The sequence below is a fragment of the Oreochromis niloticus genome, linkage group LG15 (genome assembly GCF_001858045.2).
Source record: "Oreochromis niloticus isolate F11D_XX linkage group LG15, O_niloticus_UMD_NMBU, whole genome shotgun sequence".
In the NCBI taxonomy this organism is placed as follows: domain Eukaryota; kingdom Metazoa; phylum Chordata; class Actinopteri; order Cichliformes; family Cichlidae; genus Oreochromis; species Oreochromis niloticus.
Genome location: NC_031980.2, coordinates 27208567 through 27224217, shown reverse-complemented (window position 1 = coordinate 27224217; position 15651 = coordinate 27208567). Strand labels below are relative to the sequence as shown.

The following is a 15651-nucleotide window of genomic DNA, read 5'->3' as shown; positions in this document are numbered from 1 at the left end:
GTGTTGGTCCTTCATGTCACACTAGTGCGTGTAAGAGACGTGATTTGAAAACTTACATCTTCTAATGTCATTTTTTTTTTTTTTTTAGCATATGGCAAAAATGCAAACCCAATAAAGCCTGGATTTTAAGAGGTTAACTATTAGCGTATGTTTTCTGAAAAACCAAAAATTCTCAGTCTGGTGACATTGACTGATCAGAGCTAACTGAAAATATTACAGGATGTACATGTTTGTTCCTATAAAGAGTGTTCAATAAAGAGAGTTCAATAAAAGGTACACTAATGTGATTTATGTGGTTGATGATGCTGATTCCAGTTAATGTAATAACAGTCGGTTTTCATCCTATTTAAATTAAAGTTGCCAGTTGGATTAGATTCTTTATTTATATCAAAGACAAATTCATACACATTCACACACACCCACACAGGACACTATTATGATTTACTATGAGGAGTGCATTTATTAGTAGAAGTGTGCTTTGCTGGGTGTATGCCAAGTTTTATAAGCCACACTTTGTATAGCTACAGTGTTGTTAGTGATTCACCGGTATTAGGAGACAATTTCCTGTATAGTTACAACTGTGAACAGAACTCAGCTTAAGTACTGCTTCATCCATCATCTGATCAAAGTGTTTATTGAGCTATTCTTTGGCTCAGTTCCAGTGAAGACAATGAAAAATTATATATACAGTATGTGTGTTCATGCTTGTCTGTAGTTCTAGACTGATATGTATAGTACAAACAGGCATATACATCTCCAGCCATACTAGTGTACATGTCACATTGTTGGGCAGCCTGAGTGTGAAGTACCTCACCTCTGGGAAGTCTAAAACAACAAGAACATTCAGATTTATGCCTTCTGCATACACATGCACAGACACATACACACATATGCATACACACACTTTTTCAGAAAACACTAGATGACAACAAAGCTTGAACCCTTTTATTGTAAACACCTCTTAAACTTGTCATGGGAACCCAGAGGCTAGTCCGAGAACTTGGAACCGAAAGGAGATTCAAGCACAAGAGGTAATGGTAAGGTTTCAACGAGTTTATCTTACTGGAACACAGGAAATAATGGCAACACAAAGGAGGGATCCTTGGCACGAGGAGAGCGGGTCTAAACTGTGGGCAGAGGGAGAGAGTGGTTAGAAAGAATTGCAGGGGAAACGAGACTGAAGACATGAGGAGTATTGGGAAGGAGTTTTACTTGGCGGATGAACCGTAAACAGTTCTGGGGGGAGGTGGCTGGCCAGGTGAGCTCCTAGACTGGTGAGCGAGAGGGATGATTCCAACCTCGTTTTCCAGTGATCCACAAGAGACAGTGGCAGGAGGGCAAGGAGGTGGAGATGATGAACGATGCAAACCTAAGGGGTGCGGCAACAAAGCGATGCCTGGTCGTGGAGATCAGCGTCCAGAAACTCCTGAGCTGCTTGTAGTAGAGTGATAGAGAAACGTCGCATCTAGAAGCAAAGAGTAGGAGTCGTTCACAAGGAACATGAAACGAGGTGACCTGATACCAACATAAGGTTAGCTGACAAACTGGCGAAAGAGAGATGGGGATGATGATCTTAAATACTGTAAACTGATTGCTTGTGGATCAGGAACAGGTGGCACGATGAGAGCTCCACCCAGGGCGAATACCAGGGAACACAGGGAGGGCATAGAAAAAACACTGGAGCTCACCTGGACCATGACAAAACCACATAATATAATTTAGTTCATCTCTGTGTGTTTCACCAAGTCAACAAACTGGACAAAACACAAATTGGGAGAGCGTATACTAGATTATAGAGTTAATGATGTGGGTTTTTTGGCTTCATTAGGTGGCCCATGGTCACAGGCTCTGGATAGTAGGGGTGCAACGATACACAAAATTCACGGTTCGGTTCGGTTCGATACTTTGGTGTCACGGTTCGATATTTTTTCGATACAAAAAAAAAAAAATGTTCATGCCTTTTTAATTTGTCATTTATTAAAGTTATAAATATATATTTTAACTCAAAAGTACAGTTTTTAAATTTAATGTTGCTGAAACAACAAAATAATAAAATAAATCTATCAGATCGAGAAATCACTCATCTTTGGAAAAGAGTTTATTACAGAGAAAGGGCTCTTTCCAAAATAAAAGCTATACTATACGCTTCTTCTGGGCTATATTCTCAGCAGCATATTAAACATATCAGGTCCCCATAAGGAGAATCATGTGCTAACGGCTGTCTAAATGACTCGGGTAAAGTTTGTAGCATGTGTGCTTGTTGTTTTTGTCTGCTTCCACTTGTCTTTGCACTAGGATGATGTCGGCGTAAATGTGCAGTCATAATCGTTGTGTTCCCACTAGTGCTGTCAGCGTTAATCTCGTTAAAATGACACTAACGCCATAATGCGGCAAATCTCCGTTAACGAGTTACAGCAGATCGCCCCGTGCGTGGGGCTGGACAGCGTCAACACGTTAATGAGCTAACTGCGCTAACGCACTAGTTCCCACCAGTGTAATTAAGCATTGCGTGGCACATCCGACATACTGTTTTACTTTTGTCCATGACGCGCTTACCATCAGGGTCATGCTTCACATAAAAACCAAAATAGTTCCAAACGCGGATCTGAATGAGGGTGGGTGAGGTTCAATTTCGGGTAGTGTTGAGGCAGTTGCCATGTTGCAATGAGCTTAGCTTCTGTCTTGCTAGCTTGCGCTGCGCTCAGTGGATCTGCACTCGACGGGGCAGCCTAGGCGGAGTAGTCGAACGCAGATCCACTGGGCACTCAACACAGCATCGTCAGAAGAAAAGTTGATAAAATAAATTAAAAATTTTGTATTGTTCGATACATATGCGTACCGAACCGAAAGCACTGTATCGAATGGTTCAATATCGATACGAGTATTGTTGCACCCCTACTGGATAGTGACTGGGAAGAATGAGATTGTCGATGAAAACAGTAGAAATGAATTTCCTCCCTTAGCAATAGGTATAATGTGTTCATTCATTTGAGAGAGACTCAAGTCAGAGCCACTACCCAAAAGGAACCAGTTGAGGTGGTTTGACATCTGACTAGTACACCCCATGGTGAAGTATTCAAATCCAGGGTTATTATTTTTCTATCTTTATAGGCTTTAAACTTTGGATCCATGCCACCATCATTTAAAGGTGACATCAATCAGTCAGTGAGTGGTGGTGTGGCTATTTTTACAGCCTTAAAAATATATTATGCAACTGAGTTTGAAACTTTAGTTTAAATGGGCCACCTAAACCTTGATGGCATTATGCAAGCTCAGCTGACACGTAAGATAAATAAGAGTGCAGTATTACCGTCAGCTCAGTTCATCATAATGTTGAAGCAACATAATACTACTGACAGGTGACAACGACTTCTTCAGCAAATAGCACAACATGTTTCTGCCAGTGGGTTCTGAATTCATGCTCCCAAACCCACCTACTCCACAGCTTATGTTCGCCAGCCAACAGATCTGATTGGACATGAACATTTTAACTTATGAGGCACCACATAACTTGAGTGTGATAAGAAATTTCAACAGATTATTTAGTGAATGCCAACATAAATAATTTCAAGTACAAACTACAACAAAAGTCCATTACCACCATGTCTGACACTACTACAGGTCTTATTAACAGAAAAACACGTCACAATTACACAATTACAATTAATCTACTTCTTAAGGTAAAGTGTCTCTCTCCTTGCTTGAGTTCATCAAGCAAGATTTTTGTTACAGCAACACTTTGTATATGGCTGGGTAATTTATTAAAGCAATTTATAGACAACAGCCTGTGTTTTTTAATAAGATTTTCAGTGAAGTACATCACTTTCTCGTGTATTTTGATTACAGTGAAGATTTAATATTGGGTGGGCCCCATGGGATTTTCTGTTTTTTTTTTGTTTTGTTTTTTTTTTTTTTAAATTGGCCACTTTACTCTTGACTTTAGGAATGGCTAGTCTACTGTAAATGAGACATCATGATGCATCATGATGTGTAGTTGAATCTATATCATCCCCATGAAATTGCATGGTATTTTTGCAGTTACTCTTTCCAGTGTCAAAATCTTGTTTCCAAATGGAAGCAGAATTTCTTCATGAGCTTCAGGGAGAAAAAAAGTCAACATTTCTGCCTTTTTTATTAAGCATTTTACCTCTAGCATCACTTTTTTCATTTGAAAACATTAGCTCTACTGCATCAAGCATAGAGGTCTGAGAGAGGGTGTGTCTTTGCCCTGAAATTTATGGAGCAGGTCAGTCACTTTTTTGTCTTATTAAACCTCAGAAAAAATTCTTCCCACTCCAAGTTTTCAGTCACAATAAACACTTGCTATGTGACTTTAATGTCAGCTGTCTGAGCCATAGTCACAATTAAAGACTTCAGGTATCATTCTCAGGACATCATGGGCCATAATTTCAGTTATCTTGTTGAGGATATCATGAGATAGCCATTTGTTCTCCTTATGAACTGATCGTATCTGAATACATAAACTTACCATGTGGATTAAGTTGGATTCTGTGTCTGTTTTCCTTTAATCTGTCAATGCAAAAGATACTGAAGAGAGGACCGAATAGCTAAGAAAGTGATTGTAGCATCCACCTTATGTTTGCTGACAGATAAAGAAGCAGCAACGTTAACATTAGTAGCTACAATTATGCTAGCACTTGGGTCCAGATATGGCTTGCTCAAGTGCTTTAGCCCAGTTTGAAAAGCCTACTTTAACAAAGGTGAGATCATGTCTCGATCAGTATCAATGCCTGTTGGTAGCATTCATTCATATTTTTAGCTGTAGTCCAAACCTAACAAAAGACTGTTTTTTCATCAAGTTAAAGGCTATCCAGGGGAATTTCATTTTCCCGCTAGCTTGGTAAGTCCTTTCCTTCTTCCATCTATCCTCACTGCTGTTGTGTCTGACGTTGTTGTGCTGCTGGAGGCACTAGTAGAAACTGAACTGGAGGAGCCGTGAATGCTGCATTAGGAACACAGGTAAAAAGTATTAATTTGGTGACAGTGTCGTCTGTGTAATGATTGGTTGCTAAAATTTGGAGCAGGGGACTGACCATGAAACAATCAATCATTTGATCCATGTAGCAGTACCGAGTTCCTATATCAAAGCAATCTAAATCTAACCTAGAGGTATTGGCAGCTATGCTTGTAAACTATAGTCATTTTGTGACAGGAAAAATCACATCCCTTTGTTGGTATGTCCTCTTTTCACCTTTTTGTCCTCAGTCTTTTGTACGACTGGGTATTTTGAATAAGGTTTCATATAAAAACCTACTTACTGAGAGTCACAATAACAAAAACAAACGGCATCAGTGATAACCCTAACACTAACCCAAACTCTAACTAGGAATTAAGTATATGTTATTTTTGTTTTTTAATGGATTGATCTTCCAAGTCCTGGCAATCAGGTCAAAGATAATAATCATTCCAGCTCATACATAAATCAACAACTATTTGATTTTGTCTTTCTCCAAAAGTTACTGTTGGAGTCAAATTGTTAAATTTTGTCATTGTGTTACTTAAATTTGTAAGTCTTAGTTCAAACAGCATCATCAAAGACATTCTTTTGTTTCTATTACCCTCCCCAGCCTGTTGGTGGGGGAGGCTGTAGTGTTTTATAGGGACACATCCTATGTGAGGGTTCTGTTTCTTATTTAGTGAGGATGTTTTACTTCCTGCCTTTATGACCTCCCCTGTGTTTGTGTATGGTGAGACCGTTAGAGGGGTTAAGCCATATACAGGGTGGGGGAGATGATCCTTTGGTGAGCAGGGGTGTCACACAAACGCACCCCCAAACACAAACACACACACTCACACACACTCGCGCACATGCATACATGCACACCACACACACACACGCAGTGTTTTAACCTTTTGTGACCATAGGGGGGGTTTACAATGGGTGGTGCTTGTATTCACTGTATTCAATAAAAAGGCTGCAAGGAAGGCTGTTTTTTTGAAGTTGGCTAGGAGACACGTGAGGAGTGTTCAGCTCCAAGAGCCTGGTTCCGACCAGCCTCCCTTGCTAGCAAGTAAAAACCCGTTAAAGCTGTTCATCTTGCTTCCTTGCTTCGTTAACGGGAATCAGTTTCTAAACCAGCAGGGCCTGTGGAAGCTCAGACCCAACAGTTACAGTTAGAGTTAGGACTATCACATATGATGAATTAGACCTCTAATGGTTACATGTTTTCATTTATTTTTGAATTGTATTACTGACAAAGCATAAGGCACAAGAAAATGTTTCTGAAAGACAAATGAAATCCTTCACAAGTGATGCCATGTGTTGCAAAAGTTAGTGGAACAGAGCCCATTTTTGCTACTATTGGACTTTACACAAGTGGGAATCACTGCCTACTATTCACCATGCACTACTATTCAGCAGTACCTTAACCAACCAACCTTTGTTTCCAAGTTTCTCTTTATTTATCTAACCTCAGACATTTCTCTCTAAATTTTGTCCTTTTGCTCTGCCTATCACTCTCTCTACCCTGCTATCCAATCCTGCCTAGCCCGTTTTTCTCTTTCCTATCATTTTCTCATATTTTCTCTGTCATTTAATACAATGGAGCCGGGAACAAAGGCTCCTCTGAGAGTTGCCGATCAATTTCCCAGCCCTCGAGTATTGAATTGTGTCTTTGTGTTTGGGTAATGCATCACAGTCAGCGACCTCTCTTCTGCCACTCGACTCAATGTTTTGCTGGAAGCTATTGCGGCACCTTACCCTCAGCAGTCTTTCACAACCTACTTCATCCTCCGGCACCACTGACACATTCAATTAAGCAAGCATTATTGCTATGAGGGAATTACACTTTAATAATGAGATATCTTATGGTATTACAGCTTGAGAAAATATCTCAGAACCCTATTAATAATCTGGGCGGGCAGCGTGAAACAGTCCTCCCTCAGCTTCAGCTGAGACTCTTAACCTGCTGTTAAGCTGCTCAGCGGCCATAAGCATAAGGTTGAGGTTGTTCATGTCAGCTCCCTGCTGTGCCTAAGATATATTATAGTTCCATAGAGTAGTGCTAAAACTGTACATGCTTATTCTACATTTCTATGCTACTGTTACAGATTCTGTTTCTCTTGAATTTCACAGGGGGAAAAAACCCCCCCAAAAAAACACTTTCAAACATGAGGTTGTGCTTTGCATTATAATAAGACTCTTTTATTAGTCTTTAACACCAGTAACGTATGTAGATTTACTGTGGTGAGTGTACATGTGCACACAGTATATAAATATCTGTGCATCCATCAATGGATCAGGAAGATAGGCATCCAAGACAAGCTGTCAGCATCTAAAGAAAAGAAATCCTACCTGTTAGGGTTATATTTTTGGATTGTCATTTATGTTTAGAAACATAATCATATATGCTTAGAGGTATATAATCGATTGTATAATGATAGAATGTCTGATCCTTAGTAGTCTGCAAAGGCTCTGTGTGCATTCCAGAGTGCTCTGGTATATACACACACACACACACACACACATCCTAAGGTCATGAGAGAGGTAGTACCTTCTCTGATTTATACTATGGGAGGACACCTACTCTTTATCTGTTTTAGTATAAGTGCCTGTTGTTTAGGTGGCCATTCCTAAAGTCAATTTACAAAAGACCTGAAAATAGGTGTTGAGGCCTGTATATAAATAAAAAAAAAAAAAAAACAAAAAAAAAAAAAACCCTACAACCAGACTTCCTTTTGCAACCAGAGGAGTCACTCCCTGCAGGACATTAGAAAGATTTCATGTTTAGGGCACTTGACCACTAGTATCACTTTTAAGTCTCAGAAGCTCCATTCATTTTTACAGTCTATGGTTGCAAAGGATGGTTATTTTAAAGAATTACACGAATTTATGTAGTGAATAAAAATGAGATGTTTTTCAACACTGTAGAAAATTGTAAGGTTTGTAAGGTTGTTGTTCTTGTGGCTTCTCCTGTTTGTTGAGAAAAGGGACAGATTAAGAAGTCTTACTGAGCTACTGCATGGCACGTGTTTGCTTTTATTATTCAGTTGCAGTTAAGTAAATACAACAGTCCTCAAGTAGCTGGAGTCAAAGCAAGTGCACAGAGAAAACAACTCTACTTGTGTGGTTTAAAAAGAATGACCAAAGGGAAAAAAAAAAAAAAAAATCCCCCACTAGCAATAAATAGATAAAATATCTCCATGCTTTCATTCACATAACTCTCTCTCCTAGTGTGTGTGTGTGTGTGTGTGTGTGTGTGTGTGTATATATATATATATATATATATATATATATATATAAACAAGTTTTATACATTTTTGTTCCAGGTGAGAGTAACACTGTTTTGCTCTTACTTATTACACCATGACTCAGACTGATGGCTTGATGTTGGCACACACACACACACAGAATATAAAATATAATTCTGAAAAGACAATTATCCAAATACATTATTATTGGTCATTACATCAATTATTGATTTTTCTTTTTTTTTTTTTTTGTTTTTAAATGCTTGCCTAAGTAAAAACAGTGGCTGCTTGTTCAGCTCAGGAGGTAGAGCAGGTCATCTACCAGCCACAAGGTCAGCGAATCACCCCCCCCCACATGCCTTTTAGTTGATGTACATGATACAGTACATAAAACAGTATAGCAAATTGAAACAATAGAAATGACTGCAGTTCATTTAATGCAGTTATTTGCTTGAAGTTAGGTAGAGTTTATTTGCTGGCCGTTGCATTGGTTTTGTTTGTGTTTTTCTACACAAGCACTGAGTTATTGTGACAGAAAACTAAATTAAACTGGACAACTTGTTTCTTAGATCTGTTAGATCAGGGATAGCTCAGTAGGTAGAGTGTCTGCCCCATGATCGGAAGGTCGGGGGTTCGACCCCACTGAACGGCTACCCTGAGGTACCCCTGAGCAAGGTACCGTCCCTACACACTGCTCCCCGGGCGCTGCACTGGTGGCTGCCCACTGCTTCACTGGGTGAATGGGTTAAATGCAGAGGAGTAATTTCCCTTCGGGGACTAACACAACACACTTTACTTTAGGGTTCCAGGGAATTTGGCAAAACTAGGCTCAGGGAGCCCCCAGTCATCTGGAAATGTTGGCAATATATTAGAAAACCTAGAGTTTCAGTTACAGTGGTCCTGCTCTTTGGAAAAAGCTGCCTGTTGACCAGAGTTCAGTTATGACGGTGTCAACTGTCAAACTGTGTTTGGTTGCATTTTGTAGTTTCTGTTAGCCATATCTACCCAAACCAACATATCTGTCACCATCTCCCGCCCCTCATTCTCTTAATCACCCCAAGGGTGCTTAAGAACCACCTTGTCTCTATATAGTCTGGAAATCAGGCTCCTCATTGCTTTTTCTGGATTTGTTTGCATATCCTGTTCCAACATTTTTGCCATCTCATATTCGAGTATTCCCAGTTTGTTTAAAGAGTCGGCCCTGGTCACATATCAACTTACCTGCCAAAGCCGAGCTGGTTCATTCTCCCTGGAAACCTATTCCTCCACCACCAGCTTGTCCTCTTTCTTTCAGCACTTCCAAACCCATGGAAACCAATGCCCCAGAACAGGGCAGTGACTAGACTAAAGCAAAACCTTAACTGTGAGAAACTAAAACAGATTCAAAGGAATAAAAACCCTGGGACTAGAAACCCAGAACACAAAACAAAAACTTGAGACGGAGAACACAGAACAGGAAAACAAACAACAAGGTACAGCCTGAAACACAGGGAATAACAAGCGGAAGAAATGCAGACAGACTAGCAACAAACAGAGGAAAGCACAGGGCTTAAATACACAGGCAGTAACGAGGGAGTGAGAAACAGGAGGGAAACACAGCTTGGACTAATTAGACATCAAGACACAAAGGCAAAGCAAAACTAGATATGCTGCACACAGGAAAAGGACTATCCAAAAGACTAAACTCTGGAACACACTATATCAAAATATATTAAATAGTCCAAACATAAACACTGGGTCACCAGACCCAGCACCATGACACACAAATAGAAAAAAAATGCATAAAATGATGGATGAATTTTTAAACATAATATACCTTATGAGTTTATACCCTAAAATTACCAAAAATTGTACTGTGCCACTCTCATGGATGACATATTCACAAGTGGCATGGAAAATAATATAATAAGTGGACTAGTGATACCATCTTCTAGTTTTTGCAGTTTATGGTAGGACCTATAAGATCCATGAACTGGACAGAAGAAGAATACAAATTGGTAAGGTCCGAGGAATCAATCACTCCTTTTAAAAGTGATATAATGACCCAGGATTAAGAGAAATATATAAGATAGAAGATGTCCATAAAAGATGTCAGTGGTACATATTACAGGTTACTTGGAATAGCTACATTGTTATATAATTAAAAGGAAACAGTCTATAAAGCTCGAGTGTTTCAAAGTGTTTCAGTTTGAAACAATAGCTTCCAAACACATTTCAACTTCAGTGTGTCTGCACACACATGTTACAGAACGTTTACAATATTTTTAAATAAGCAAGTTATACTGGCTGAAGTAAAAAGGTTTCAATTGGTTAAATGACAGAGGGAAAGGTTCCTGTTTCAATATCTCCACATGACACCTATTTAGCTGCTCTTACCTCACTTCCACTGGGATTATGCATGTGTCCGTGTGTCAGTGTGTGTGTGTGTGTGTGTGCTGAACGTGTCTCAGCAGGATCTCCATTTTGCTCTCAGTGTTGTATATCCGGTGTTGGAGGAAGACCTTTAGATTAGCTTTTAACCAGCTCCACATGGTTCCAGCGTGTAAATATTAACAACCTCAGCAGGACACAACAGCCGGACTGACATCCACAGACTGTATGTTTTCATCAAGACTGTTCCAGTCACAAAGTTCAAATCTAATCGTCATTATGCGTAAGTGACTGGAAGCAAGAAAGCTTTTTTACTGTTAGGTATTTCGTGGATTAGTTTAGGTAGCCAGCGAGTAGCATCACGCACCTACTGTATGATATGCCCTTAGCAGAGATTTCAAAAGTATTTGTTTAATATATCCCCAGATGTATTGCTATACTTGCCTTTATTTTATGACCATACCCTTCTTTGTTTTCTTCCTCTTCATATTTAGGCTGATATTGAATACATTCAGAAACTGAAAGCAATTACAAGTTGGAGAACAGGAAGAATATTACTGTTGTTCCACAGAACTCAATGGGCAGTCTGAAAGTCATTTAATGCGAGATCAGGGACACGTCCTTAGAAATATCCAGCAATGACAGACTTGTCCCTAGTAATATTTCTACAAAAACCAAAAAACTACTAACTATTACCAGTGCTCCTCTGTGTCAGTTAACAATCCTACTTGAATGGTAAATGACTTTTTTTTTTGTCTTATTGACTACTCAGGGGGTGTCCAAATTCATTAGATGCATCATCCTGAGGACGCATTTGTAGACCGATTACATCACAGCGACGTGCCGAAGGCTGTCCAAATTCGTAGACTCCTCCGAATGCAGCTGACAAATGCGTCCTACTTCTCCCCGAATTTGAAGGATGGGTCGGGTGTGTCCTTTGTGGCCCACCATATCCCAGAATTCATAGCGCGGCCCAGCCAAACTCCAGTTTCCAGCAATGGCGGCCGCTACTAAGTTTTAAAATTCCTCTTATTAATCTTTCTGGGTCACAAAATAAACTTTTAGCATATTTTCAGGTGAGAATGTGGGTGTGTAAACTTCAAATATCTGCTCGGTTTATCAAAATATCTCATATTTGCCAAAGTGCTTCAACGTTTTCGGAGACGTCTGTTACCCACCACCGCGACAGCTAGCCGGGAGCTCGAGGGTCACTAGAGCCGCCGAGAACAGCACCAACTCCCGCGGACTTTCGCTACTCAGGTTAAACGTAATATATAAGTCACTTAGACAACCTAAAAATGTTATTGTTTGGCTTTCGTCAGTGTTTTATTTGTTCGTGAGTAAATCGGTTTGGCTGAGATTGAAGTTTTTAGATTAGATTAGATAGAATAAAACTTTATTAATCCCTCGGGTGGGTTCCTCCTTGGTTTTCACACAGCTGAATAAACGTCAAACAGAAAACTGATTAAACAGAAGTGTGAGATGGTTGAGAATTTACACCAGTGTCCTGTTATATTTTAGATAGCAAGGAGCAGACAGCCGAGTTTATTAAACTCCACCGAGACAGCCGTGACGCAAATCAGAAGGCTAGACCGTCCAATTTCACGGCCGTTTACTTCCAGCCTACCTTCTGAGTCGTGTCCAAATTCATGGGCTGCATCCTTCTGAGGACCCGGCTTTCGCGGTCTACATGGGCCAGGCCCTTCAGTCTACATTTGGCCCAGTCACACAGATCTAGTAACCATTTGGCTGTAACCTGGCAACCACTAGTTACTAGTGGAAAATGAGTACTCCCCAACTGGTTGCCACTGGTTGCTGAACGTTGCTGGCAGTCACTGTGAATTCAATTGCTAATCCCAACAGCAAGTTGCTAGGGAAAAATTAGTTATAAAATAAACAACAACCAAAGAAACCCTTTGTAGTAGGCTGTAAAAGTGCTTTTTGATTCCTGTAAAACAGGGCATTTTAACATAAGTAACTTGAAAAGCCAGCCTCAAGTGGTCGTTAGAACTGCACTTTTTGGCACTTCTGCATTGACTTTATTTTCTTGTAAATTTCCAGGCTGTTCTCATTACGAGGGCATAGAAAATGCTGTTTTCACATGACTGCTTCTACTTTTAAGTGCCTAAACACCAACCAGTAACTGAAAGTGAATGTAAAAAGCAAGAACAACAAAACTGAACTAAATGCATAACAAAAACATTTTTTAAAAAGGGTCATAAACCGAGGTCTTCTGACTAATAAACCTGCAATTAGCTCACGCTAGCATCACTCCTTCAACCCTTTAGTGCAGACTTTGAAGAGCTCTGTTGTAAAATTATTGTTTCCCTATGAAAAATACTGGTCCAATTTAAAGGCAACAACACACAGAAGACATCTTTGGCGGAACGGTAAGATCTGGCAAAACAACACTGACATCAACATATTTAAAACCCTGGGTTATGGTGGCAGAACACTGTTTTAGTGGAGGTATGAGGACTTGGATATTCAAAGTTTTGTTTGAAAGTGGGAAAAATCTGTTTCTGTGCACTCTTCAGGGCAGTGAGAATGCATCATTGTACATCTAGTTAGTTCCAAACCCCAAACATCTTCAGTTCAGCTGCTGTTGCATCACTATGCACCATCTGCTGCATTTTAAATGATGCTCTCAAGGCTTTTTGCATCGGCTGTGTTCTTTTTCAGTGAAGCTGTGTCACACAGCCTCCAGCTAAATAAGATAAGGCTGAAGCAGAAGCCTGTGAGTATCTCAGCAGCGTTATCAGTGCTATAACACAGGGAGCAGTGACACCCTCAGAAATTAATCATAGTTGCTCGGATGATGAATTCTAATCGAGGGTGATAGCAAGATTAAGACCAGGTTATATTTCAGTTCGCATCATGGATTAATGCTCCTAAAGGGACAGAGTGTAACTTTGTGTGGTTTTGTGGTAGTACGTGCCGTTTGGCTGTGTCTCCTTTGTCTCACTGGACCAAAACTTGTCTCAGTTTTTGGTGTTCATTGTCAGTTTTTACAGGGGATTTTTGTTGTTTGTGTTGCCGTTTTGTTTTGTTTTTTTATACATTTGTGGTTTCCACCAACAGGTAGAGCAACACAATGTCTAATCAAATTACTTCACTTAACTCTTTTTTAGTTAAGCTAACATCTCTTACATAAATGGTTTTTTTTGCCTGTCTTCTTTAGATTAAAAAAATGTGAATGTTGTCAGAAGAGGACAAATGGAGGGCAAAAAGCTTAAACTTAGCATAATGTCAGTTCAGCTAGACAACATGGAGTTGTCATAATCTTGAGAAACACCTCCATACAGAAACTGTCTTATGTGGGGAACAGGGTAATGTATGATGCTGCACAAAGACCATAATGTCAGCTACTGTGTTTGAAGTCACAGCATCTGTTGACTTTGATTTAAACCCCCTCTTTCTTTGTCGTACAATTTCTTTGTGGATTTCATTTAGGATTCTTTGAGCCTATTCACAAATCACAACCGCAACATCATATTCAACATCATGCCATCATACTCAATCACATTTGTCATTTGGTTGTAGCGCCTAGATGTTTTAATTTTGCTCCCCTGTGCAACGTTCCATTTCCTCTGTCAGTTCATGAGCCAACCCACAACACTCACACATCCGCATAATGTTTTTCAGCATACAGCTCAAAATATTGCACACATCATTTGTTCTGCCATGCCCGTATGCCAACGGTTTCCATTTTTGTAGCTTTAAAATAAAATGAACAGCTGCCCACACCTCTTTCCAGAAGAGAGCTGTCATGGATACCCCAGTGATAATGAGATAGAAGAAAAATGAGCATAGTCCTCGAACACTCTTTGCTGTGGCTGTCTCCTTTGTTGCCATTATATCTGTTCAGCAACTGCAATTAAATGAGATGATAACTGCCTACTCAGCCTGCTAGTTAGAGGAGGAGACCACCTACTTATGACACCAGCTGATAGCAGCCATTCACTGGACTGATAACGTCCTAAATTTTTGGAATATTGTATTCAATCATCAACAAATCCTCTGTTTATGCTTACTTGAAATATAAACATGTTTTGTTTAAATTTGGGAAAGGAATTAGGCCTTGTATGCGTGTGAAGCACTAACTGCTGTAAAAAAAAATCAATTACAATAAAACCCTCAGCTTAAAGTTAAAGCTCAGCAAACCAACACTCCAATTACCTTGTACGAGAAGTGGGAAATTGTTAATGCGTTTACTGCAACATCAAAGACATTTTTCTTCTCTTGTGAACCTGCTCTTTGGTGGATGTAGTGCATTAGTTCTGAGCCCACTGTGTAGTCTTTACCTCAGACATTACAGGGAGTGCAGAATTATTAGGCAAGTTGTATTTTTGAGGAATAATTTTATTATTGAACAACAACCATGTTCTCAATGAACCCAAAAAACTCATTAATATCAAAGCTGAATGTTTTTGGAAGTAGTTTTTAGTTTTAGCTATTTTAGGGGGATATCTGTGTGTGCAGGTGACTATTACTGTGCATAATTATTAGGCAACTTAACAAAAAACAAATATATACCCATTTCAATTATTTATTTTTACCAGTGAAACCAATATAACATCTCCACATTCACAAATATACATTTCTGACATTCAAAAACAAATCAGCGACCAATATAGCCACCTTTTTTTGCAAGGACACTCAAAAGCCTGCCATCCATGGATTCTGTCAGTGTTTTGATCTGTTCACCATCAACATTGCGTGCAGCAGCAACCACAGCCTCCCAGACACTGTTCAGAGAGGTGTACTGTTTTCCCTCCTTGTAAATCTCACATTTGATGATGGACCACAGGTTCTCAATGGGGTTCAGATCAGGTGAACAAGGAGGCCATGTCATTAGTTTTTCTTCTTTTATACCCTTTCTTGCCAGCCACGCTGTGGAGTACTTGGACGCGTGTGATGGAGCATTGTCCTGCATGAAAATCATGTTTTTCTTGAAGGATGCAGACTTCTTCCTGTACCACTGCTTGAAGAAGGTGTCTTCCAGAAACTGGCAGTAGGACTGGGAGTTGAGCTTGACTCCATCCTCAACCCGAAAAGGCCCCACAAGCT

At 39.8% G+C, this 15651-nt stretch overlaps 1 long non-coding RNA gene across 2 annotated transcripts; it reads right to left on the bottom strand.

The window, feature by feature from the left end:
- Window positions 1-262: 262 nt before the first annotated feature.
- Window positions 263-9747, bottom strand: LOC102079670 (uncharacterized). Of its 2 annotated transcripts, XR_001222918.3 has the most exons (4): window positions 9433-9747; window positions 1213-1465; window positions 959-1127; window positions 263-825 (listed from the first exon to the last, which is right to left on the bottom strand). It is a non-coding gene; the product is annotated as an uncharacterized LOC102079670 (long non-coding RNA). The 2 variants fall into 2 exon arrangements; XR_267234.4 differs by having other exon boundaries at window positions 263-1127; window positions 9433-9746.
- Between the last annotated feature and the right edge of the window lie 5904 nt (window positions 9748-15651).